At 39.0% G+C, this 11,094-nt stretch overlaps 1 pseudogene; it reads right to left on the bottom strand.

Moving 5' to 3' along the window:
• Nucleotides 1-5,815: 5,815 nt before the first annotated feature.
• On the bottom strand, nt 5,816-7,167 carry LOC116893260 (annotated as a pseudogene).
• Between the last annotated feature and the right edge of the window lie 3,927 nt (nt 7,168-11,094).

Raw genomic sequence — 11,094 nt, 5'->3', positions numbered from 1 at the left:
ATAAAAGGATGAAAGACTAGTAGCTCAATCCATGAGGTTGGATGATTTGGCAATTCCAGTCTGAATCTAAAAGCCTGGAGGGTTCCAGGTGAGACACTGACCTTCACTCCATTTAAAGAATGAAAAAACAGAGTACAAATCTCAGTGATGGAGTGTGGCAGGATGAACAAATGGAGTACCAATCTCAGTGATGGAGTGTGGCAGCTACACTGACAGGGCAGTAGCATTGAACAAGGAAAAATGGGATCAGAAAAAAACAGCTCTCCTTTGCTTCAGACCTATTTAAATATATGCTGCTGCCTCCAGAATATGCTTGCCCACTCTGGAAACAAGTCTTCTATCAGCTAATCCTGTGAGACACACCCAGAGGTGTTTCTCTTCAGTGGAAATCCACATTAAGTCAAATTCATATCTAAGATTAAATGTTACAGAAATATATGATAAAATATAATATATAGTATGAAATATGTGTGATATTGTGACTCTAACTCTAGTAGTTGCTGTAAGTTTTTTTAATACTGAGAATCAGGTTTTTAAGAGAAAATGACATGTCATCCTATGTATTGTGTGTGTATCATTATTTTAAGATTGAGCACACTACTCCAAAACTACTACTCTAAGTCTTAAGTTCTAAACTAAGAAAACTGTATTGTTAATTTAAACACATAGCATCAAATACCAGACCATCAAAATTTTTATCATAGAGTTACCAGAAATTTGTAGTAAATTTTCTTTCAAGAGATTTGGGTAAGTCACCTGTGAAACATTAATTTACTTAACCTGAACAGGAGGTCCCTGTCCTGAGCAATATCTTTATGTATTGGGAACTCCTTGAAAACTTCCTTATTTCTAAAATTCAAATAGTTTCTCTAGCATTACTGGTAAAGAATGTTAGTCTTAAGTACAATCATCACATTAAGAACCCATGTCTCATTTACTTCAAAGTATGTTCATTACTCGTAAAAATTATACAGAAAAAAATCAAGTGAAAAAAATCAGAAATAAAAACTTTAAACTCTGAAAAAAATTATACAGAATGCCCTGGCTTATACTTTTGTGCTTCTCACTCTTGATTAAGAGAACCAAACTTTGAAAAAAAAAAAAAAAAAAAAAAAAAAAAAAAAAATTCTTACAACGGTTGTTCTAATCATTGCCACCAGAGGGATTCATACAAGCTGAAATTCTTCTAGCAGAATTCAAAGAAACTGTTGTTCTACATATTGGCCACCAGAGGGCAAACGATACTCGGTTTAGTTAAAAAATAATTGCAAACAGAACGAGATGACTTCAGGCTGTATGTAAAACGACAGCGGTTTAAAATGTTATAACGATTTTCCTATTTTATTTTCAGAGAAGAAAAAATGATTCTAAAATACATTAGATGAATAAACACGTCCCAACCCAGCTTCATCTGCTATAGTGAGCTACAAAACTTGAATGGGAATCTCAGACAGATAAACACACATTGGAGACATGGAATAGTAACACAAATCTGAGAAAAGGTGTAATCGGACTTCAAGCTCCAAATATATTGTTTTATAGCTCTCATTTTACACCATTTGGTTATAGTAGAAAGAATGTTGGGAATATCAATCTAAAACAAGATTTCTGATACCCAATGAATGAGAACTTTGACAATTATATTAGCTGTTCAAATTTCTTTCATAAGTGAGTTTTCTATTTATTTGGTTGTGTTTTTGATTACTTTATATTGAGGTTCTTTTATTGTAAATATGTTATGAAAATATTCACTCCAAGGTTGAAATTTGTCTTTTTTTTGTTTCTCAATTAATTTTTAATTAAAATTTTCATACAGCACAAGACAAATTAATAGAACATTAACTTATAAACAAAATATACAATTTTAATTTCTTAATAGTTTCAAAACTAATTATATTAAAATTTTATTTTATTTTATTTTATTTTATTTTTTTTTTTTTTTGGAAAAAAAGTACTTTTTATTACTGTCTTTTTAAGGGGACATTTAACACTTGGTATTTATAGCAACATTGGTCCAGGCAACCACACATATTTCAAAGTAGCTAAGGAGCTTCTAGGACTGTGAATGGGCTCCATCTAATTCAGCATCTTTGAGGAACAGCCCATTTCCAGCACTGGGACGGTGTCAATGGCCAGAATGATTCAGTCTGTAAACGAGGACTTAGGTGGAGAAAGCATCTGCATTTAATGTAACACAAAGTAAAGCCGTTTTAGCTGCCTTCCCAGGGCACCCAGAGGACTGGGACAGCTCTCTCTGCTGTTCAGTTCTCTCTGCTGTCCAGACCCATCAAAGAGCATCTTCAGATGCAAGAACAGAAAACTACAAGTGAGCCAAGGAGACAGGGAGAGCCGCATCTCAGTGTAAGAGCACAGTCTGCACATAGCAATAGAATGGAAGGCTGCCGTTCATGCGTGAGAGAGTCAGTGAGTTTCGCTGTTTGCAGAGGAGCAGATGGCTAGGTGAGGGTAATGAGGTCTGGCTCTGAGAGAAGAAAAGAGGAAATGAACCAACATGGAGCCCTTGCTCTTCAATCACATACAATCCAGCTGAGGGCACACAAGCACCATTTGCTATGCAACAGCGTTACTCTTCCTCAAGAGGATCCAGGAGGGGAAACTTGGACCTTCAGAATGATCAGCAGAAGAGGCAGGCCTGTTTCTGCATGTAAACATGTTGTCTCATGCCACCTCTCATGCACACCCACCAAAAGCAGTCCCATATCAATGGGAAAATAAGAGTCCACTCTGTGGCAGCTGGGCTTTGACCACTCTCACACCTGTGTATCAATCAATCAATCATCGATGACTTGACTGATGATAATTCTCAGGCCTGGTTACCAGGCCTTGACACATCTCACAGACACACGTCTGAAACCCATGTGAATGTGTGGCCAGGTTCCCAGGGGCAATAGTCTCTCAGGGTGCTGAAAGAGTGAGCTGTATTGGCCATGTTTCCTTCTCCATCTCCGTAATAGGCCAAGGGGCTTCACGTGGGAGATGGATGGAAAGGCCTCCCTCTTCTCCATCCACTTCCGAGTTTTCTTCCTGTCTACTGTGCAAGGACGGCTGCAGGATGCTCTACCTACAGAAAGCAGCAGGTGAAAGAAGCATGTGGTCTGTGCACTGATTAAACACATCATGTGAAATGTGTCTTTTATAGATTCAATTTTGAACTGTACATAACAAATATTTTAAAGAAATCTTATTCATAAATGTTCGTTCATGTTTGATGAATTAACCTGTTGTTAGCTCTGAGATCTCACTAATAAACTCATTTGCATTTGATTCATTTTGAATACATGTGCTCACAGTTTGATATGGGTGTTTTGAGTTCCATCATCATTTCTTGAAAACAATTGCTCTGTGATTACTTTTTTATACCTTTGTCAGAAATAGACTGATGATCTCACTCTCCTCTCCCTAGTATTTCCTTTCTGAATTATATATTTCTGTCTACACTTATTTTACAATTTTCTTTTGTCTCAGGTAAAGAAAAACATTTCTAGTCATCATGCAACATGCTTTATATAAATCCTTCATGAGTTGAAGAAAATTTCTTCTATTTCTAGCTTTATTTTGGAGTGTGTAGCATGTTTGAATGTTGCTTTTGTGTAAGTGCAGGTTTTCCACGTGTTAAAATGTCCACTTTCCTTTTTCAGGTATGGATAAAATGAATGGAATGAATCAATATTATAAAGTGTTGAATCATCCTTCAACTCTTGAGGTAAGCCTCATTTGATTATTTTATGTGTTTTTCCTTTATAGGTTGCAGGATGTTATTTGTTCCAATTTATGAATAGACTTTGTGATATGTTCGCCTAGAAATATCTGTCTTTTTCTTTTGTGAGCTCTATGTCTTTGAAATTACATAAATTGCACGTTCATAAATTCTTTCTTCTTCATACTTTCTGGAAATGACCCGTGAAATCCACAGCTTTATTTAGTGGGGGAGAGTTTGAATCAGTATTGTAATGTGGGTTTGGCTGGCCTTGAGCTCAGCATGCTGCTTCCTTGTTTCTTTTACTATCTTAAGGGCATTTTCTTTTTATTTAGAGAGTACTTTATTAGTTTTTGTAATCAAATCCACGTAGATAAGACCTTACATATTTAATACAGTGCGCTACCCCTGTACAAATGGAAAAAAACTTAAGTTCAACATTTCTAGACCAATATGGCTGTTAATTTCTTTACAGTGCCAACTTAACACAGTAAACGGGGATACTTTTTTCCAAAGTTGACAGCACAGCTAAAGTTTCCAAAAATTCAAATTATATATCTGTGTGTATATTTATATAAAAAGACCAATAATAGCAGTGTGTTATGCATCAACAGCAGCAACAGCTTTTCCAGGTTCTGCAGTCTTCTGAACAAAACTGTAGAGACATCCAGCACACTCCATTAAAAAAAAAGTAAAAAAAACAAAATGCCAGAAAACAGCACAGTTCTGTTACTCTTGTGGTACCTGGCATCATTTTTTTTTAATTTTTTTTTTCCGGAGCTGGGGACCGAACCCAGGGCCTTGTGCTCGCTAGGCAAGCGCTCTACCGCTGAGCTAAATCCCCAACCCCCATCATTTTTTTTTAAATTAGCTTCTCAATCATCATTTGGAAAGAAAACATTCTGAGCAACATCATTAAAAACAGCTCTGATAAAGCACGGTCACTACTACGTATCATAAAGCAGGTACAAGCTACTTTACACCCACAGAGGTATGATACAGTACTGTCTTACATGTATAATACTAGAGGATACAATTTAAAAGGCATTACTTGAGACTTGATTCTACTTTTCCAGTAGAGGGCCCAAAGGATGGTATGATACAGGTTTGTAAAGAAGCATATTCTAGACAGGATTTCCTTTCACTAGTGGCACAGTTCTAAGGATTCATTCTCTCCATGAATGTCAGCTAAAAATCGTTATTAAAAAATGAATTATCCCTAAAACAAAACAGTATAACCACTGGATGCATATGAAGATGACCTAGTGGAGACAAGCTGGACCTCACCTTACCAACAAGCTATCAAATCTGTTATGTTTAAGCAGTGAGACCTTCAAGGAAGGAGATGCCAAGTAGTGCTTCAAGGCTTCGAATCACAATCAAACACAGCATCATGTTCAACAGAAGCAGAAGCCATACGTTGCTCATCTGAATATACTCAAGGATGCTGACATCAGCATTTAATCATCTGCTCACTCATCCAGGAAGAAGGGGAGATCAGTTACTACTGTACTTTATTGTGTTCAGCCAAATCACCATGTTACAAAAATAGCAAGCTGCCATGATAAAAAAAAATAAGGCTCCTCTATCCAGCACCAGATAGCATCATTTTACTTTCAAGCCTAGAAATGCCACAGACACATCCAAAGAACATGAGGGAGCAAAAGAACCACAGCTAATGGAGCAAAGGGACCGCCCAGTGTCCAGCTGAGCTACTCTGTGGTTGTCGTTCTCCTACTTCTGGTGTTTCGTGCTCCTTAAGACTAAACTGTGCACACTTACAGACTGTTTGCACACTTGTATATAAACCAACCGAAGATGCAAATGTTACACAGGAGGTGCGAGCCTCGTTGTAATCAGTGTAGCAGCTGTCAGTGTAAAACGCTCTATGCCCCTTGTGTATCTCACAGGACAGTGTCACAGATCATTTCACCCCGTGGCTGCTGGCATTATTTGACTTCACTTTCCCTGCCCATTCACCCTCAATAAACCACTGCCTTTAAGATTTTGTTTCTTCAGTTTTGATCGCCTGAGCTTTGGTTGGTCCAATAGTAACAGGTTTGGTGGTTATGGTGGGTGCAGGGGGTGGCTTTTCTTCTACTGACAGGTACCAGGAGGGTCACTCAGTGTCGCAGGTTTACTTGTATCACTGTCCACTTTCTGGGCTTTGCCTCCTATCTGTTTGCTCTGCCGTTGCTTAGAGAAGAACTGCTATGTGAACTGAAGAACCTTTGCTCTCTGCTTTGCCAACACCTAGGACCAAATGTCTTATGGCTGAGTTCTCTTCCCTCAGCTCTCTTCTGGGGTGCAAACTGTGCAGGAAACTGCTGTGCCATTCTCACTGTGGCAGGGGCTGACTAGAACTGTTTCTGTTAAACAATGCTGTTCATTTTGCTAGACTGGCTGTTTGGACTTGTTGATGTAGACCTGAATGGACTAGATGTTGGCGTGGTGCTTCGACCACCAATTGGTGGTGTTCTTGGTTTGATATCAACGCCACTCCCAAAGGCTTTTAGTTCCATTTCAGACATTTTTCCTGTGGTTGCCATCATGCCATGCGGCGTTCCAGCAGGGATTAACCCTCTGAAAGGCTGGCTTACTTGGGCAGGATGTCTAAGCTCTGAGCTTATGCTTGTGGGGTTGTGTGTTGTAACTGGGGCTGAAGTGTCTGAGGCAAGGCAATCAGAGGCTGTCCTGTAGATCCAAAATTAGTCAAGGAAAGCTGGGATGCTGGTAATGGTACTGTAACCTGCTGGGGAGCACTGGGTGATTGGGCAGTGTTATAAAAATTTGTCTGACCAGGCTGCTGTACTTGTCCAGAGTAAAGATTTGAGGCTTGAGTAAGATTTGCTCTTGCCTGAAGAAGATGTGTATCAATCAGCTGAGAACTTCCTAGTCCTGATGCCTGACCCAGCTGATGTTCATACAGTATAGGGATGGGCTGAGTATTTGAAGTCTGCTGAAAGGCAAGACTTGACTGTGCCTTGGCAAGCTCCTGGTGCTGGACTGCTGTGAAGTTGTGGAGAGCTGTACCAGAGAGGACCACAGAAGGCTGGGAAAGGCTGCTTTGCATAAAGGCTGGCTGCTACCTATATGGTTGAATTGAAGAACTGAATAATTCCTGAGCCTGGGAAAGAGCAGGCCCAGCCCCCAAACTCAGCTGGGCTTGATGCTGCCCTTGTAGTGGGGCATAGATAGGGATTGGAATTTGCTGAACGGATGTTGGCTGTGACAGACCAGGTTGGAAGCCCTGCTGCTGGGCCAGGGATGGCGGAGCCGATCGCGCATGCTGGGTATTGAATAAATGACTTGTATCCATATAGAAGGCTGGGATTTGAGCTGCTGCCGACTGAGACACATAAACTTGTGGACTCTGCTGTTGTTGTTCAATGAGGGAAGGTGTACAGCTTAACTATGAAAAATGACTGGCAGAAGGCAGGCTGCTGGTCTGTAATTGTTGGGGTTTTACTTTACAAATATCAGGAAGGTTCGACGTGGTTGTAGATTTTGTACTCAATGAAGTACCAGCTCCTGATAGTGATGCTGTAGGAGTGACTGAGTCAACTGGGATCTGAGGCATTGATGCACTGGAAAATGGGTTGTAATTAGCAGTACTTGGTCCACTGGCACTACTGCTGACGCCACTCACAATTGGAGGTGCTGTAGAAGTGACTGGGGACCCCTTTTCCCTTAGATTTGGAGAATTTTCCCATGCCTTCCACGCAGACTCCATCTTGAAGGTGAGGCTGAAAGTAGTGGGAGGAACTGAAGTCAGGCTGCAGTTAAGGGCATTTTCATAAACATTTGTGGAGTTCATCAGTGAGAGTATATTGTTCTCATGTTGTTGTTCATATTCATCAACATATTGTGTGATAGTGAAGAAATTAGTCCTAGTAAAACTTATTTATCTGACAAAATGGGCTACCTTTGCACAATCCTGGTTGGAAGTTGGTTCCATCATTAAATACATTACTTTGGAAAAATAAAAAAATGCATAGAATCATAATATGACATATTAGTTTCTCACAATTTTTATACTGACGGAACTAGTGTATTAGTTAGAGTTTCTGCTGCAGTGAAACCATGTGACAAAAAGAACTTTGCAGTAGGGAACACTTTATTTGTTTTTCACTTTCCCATGATTGTCTATCATTAAAGGAAGTAAGGGCAGGAACTCAAATGGGAGAGGAGCCTGTAGGCAGGAGCTGACTCAGAGGCCATAGAGGTTGCTGATTACTGATTTGCTCTCTATAGCTAGTGTTGCAGACTTTCTTATGTGACCCAGGATCACAACACCATGGAAAAAGAACATCCAAAATGAACTGTACCCTCCCCAATCAATCACCAATTAAGAACATTCCTAGTAGGCTTTCCTATATTTCAATCTTATGGAGGCACTTCATTTTCTATTTTAACAACTGAGGTTCCCAACTCTCTGTTGGTTGTAGCTTGGGTCTACTTGATGTAAAAGTATCCAGCAGAACTATGAAATGAGAAAAAATATATTCAAATAATTGTGTAGATCAATAGCATAGTTAGTTTCTATCATTATTAGCTGGAGGCACAACGGCCCTTGGGCCAAAAGTGTACTAGATAAATAAGAAAGGTTAAAAACTCCTGATTTGTCTCCTCAATGAAGGAAATAATGCCTGCATTCTACCCAGAAAGCTGAGAGTGGATGCTATTAACAAACTGATGAGGTGAAGGCAGACAAGATAAAACGAAGCCTGTTATTGGACAACCACAAATGGAGGTGGGAACAGAAGTATTAGAAGGGAGGGAGAGGTAGAAAGAGGAGGTAGGAGCAAGGAGGAAGGAGCTGAGAGAACATGGCAGCAGATGCTAAGATTCTTCTCTGCACATAGATACAGGTTGTTATGACTATTTTTTTTGAAGGGGTCACAAGACTAAGGCTGTGACAATTTTATTGAGAGCAACTAGACTTTGTATACCCTTATCAAAAACAGAATATAGTGGCACTTGCCAGGATCAGTACAGTTGCAGTGGCCAGGATACAATGACATTTGCAAGCCAAGCAACTGTGCACAAGATTAATAACTAAGATCAATTGTCCTGCCAAGTTTGTTATGACTATTTTTAAGGGATGGGTGTGTACAGGATTTTGTGCTGTCTAGATGGGCAAATTATATCTTATCAATTGGACCAGAGGATATTTTGTGGTGTGTTCTTTCATGTGGTGACTTAATTGAGTCTATAGTAAGAGTGCCACTACATAGGTGGTCTCTGTATGAAAATGGTGTGGCAGCGACCTGCCTTGGGAACTATATGGGTAGAAAGATTGCTGATGGGCTTAGAGAGTAGCTGTTGGCAGTGTGACATTTGATGGAGCTGTGAGTGAAGGCAGAATGCTGTGCTGGAACAGCTCACAGACTTCCTGGCTCATAGGGAGGTCTGGAGAGAAAACGTGGAATGGTAGTTACTCTTGGGAACCAGATGCATGCCTTTTTTATTTTTACTGCAACACATGGGGAACCAACGTGTTAGGCAAGAATCCACTAAAAATTGAAGTTTTTAGCCTGAGAAAGTTTTATTTTCTAAGTAAGAGGTGTCCAGCACCATATTGAGTCCCAAGCCTGGGGACCTTAAACAATGGAACAGAGGGAGAGTCTGTGGTGAAAAGTGAAGGCTGCTCTTAGCCACAAAGAGATAAAAAATGGAAGCTGCCAGTTTCCTCAACATATGTTGATTAGAGTATGATTAAAAAACTGGTTTATTTGCTTTTAAAATACTTATAAACAGAGTTTGTCCAAATCATGTGGGAAATTTAACCCATGATTTGGAAGTAGGTAGAAATAAATAAAAGTCTGTAATACAAGGCCAAGTGAATACATACATATATTATAGAAGTTATTAATAAATAAAAGTCTGACATTCCAGGTAGAGATCTTAACAGATAGATGGTAATAGTTTGGTCTACAGGATACTCAGATTCTTTCTGATGTGGGCTCCATAGGAATTTCGGGTTAAAATCCTTGTTGGACAAGTTCCCTGCTTCTTAATGACAGGTATTAATGGAAATGTGATTAAATTTGTTTTTATACTTAGAAGGAGAGAGTACAGAGTTTATCTGAATCATGTAGAGATTTTCATCCATGGTTCAGAACTTAGGGAAAATGAGTCACTGACTCCAAGGAGAGAATGGTGATATTTGCCAGTTATAAAAGTTATTAAAACATAGAAGTCTGTACACAAGGCAGAGTGAATACAAACAGATATTATCGAAGTTATTAATAAATAAAAGTCTGATGTTGCAGGTAGAGAGCTTAACTGATGTATTTTGGGCTAAAATCTTAGTTTGACAAGTTGCTTACTTCTTATTGGTATTGGTAGTAATAAAAAAGTGATTAAGTTGTTTTATAAATTAACCTGCTAATGCCTTATGGCTCTACAATACCTGCTAGCAAAGGTTTGTGGTTATTTTTGATATGTACCAAAGAAGGCTCACCTTCTCTTAATAGGGGTTTCATGAAATTTTGGGTTTTTTCCTGGCATGACAGATTAGAAAAGCCTAAACGGGCTCCTAGATTATTGTGTAGCTTAATTCTATTTTTAATAGTTTTCACTTTAATTATGGGTGTGATTTCCAGTCTTGGGTTATATTATTTTTCTGGGAGAGAGTGCAAGATACAAGCTTTTCTGGTTACAAACTAAATAACACCATTTTTTGGAGAAAGGTTTGTGTCTTTGTGTTTTTAAAAAGCTTAATTAGGCTTTGGACACCTTCCAGAGTTCTACTGAGTAGATTTGATAGAGGTAGACCTCCTGAAAAATAAATTCAAGAGAATCAAACAAAAAGATTCTTGATACTAAAACTTTTGCTTTGAGAATTTGATATTGCAGAATGTACAGCTTCGTGAAGCTCATCAGAATGCTGAACTGGCCTGATAGCAAATTCATGGCTGTAAGTTTGTTGTTATAATGCTTCCATTATAATTTAAGATAATTATAGGACAACAGTCCAGATTACTTACATAGTTTGATGACTTTCAAAAACATCACAAATCCACAAAATATGACATTTTGTTGAGACATGACTGCTCCTATCTGCTCCCCTTTGGTAAATTCAGAGATGAAATTGAACATCTCCACCTCCAGGTGAGGTGATGTATTGTGGTAAGACAGCCATTGGTCCAGAATTGCCTCAATTCATCAACTACTATTCAGAAAAGGACACTTAGTAGAATAGTTGATTGATAATTTCTGCCAAGCCAGAATTATCAGCCCTTTGAAATTCTGTGTTTCTAAAGTCTCTTAGATGATCCTAGTCCAGAAGGCTGAAGACTTGCTCTAATGTGTGCTAACAGGGGACTGTGCAAGTAGAAAATTGTCTCTACCACATGTTCTAGGAGCCATGT

Source organism: Rattus rattus, chromosome 2 (genome assembly GCF_011064425.1).
Source record: "Rattus rattus isolate New Zealand chromosome 2, Rrattus_CSIRO_v1, whole genome shotgun sequence".
Taxonomy (NCBI): domain Eukaryota; kingdom Metazoa; phylum Chordata; class Mammalia; order Rodentia; family Muridae; genus Rattus; species Rattus rattus.
The sequence above is the reverse complement of the archived record's forward strand: the minus strand, read 5'-3'. Positions and strand labels throughout refer to the sequence as shown.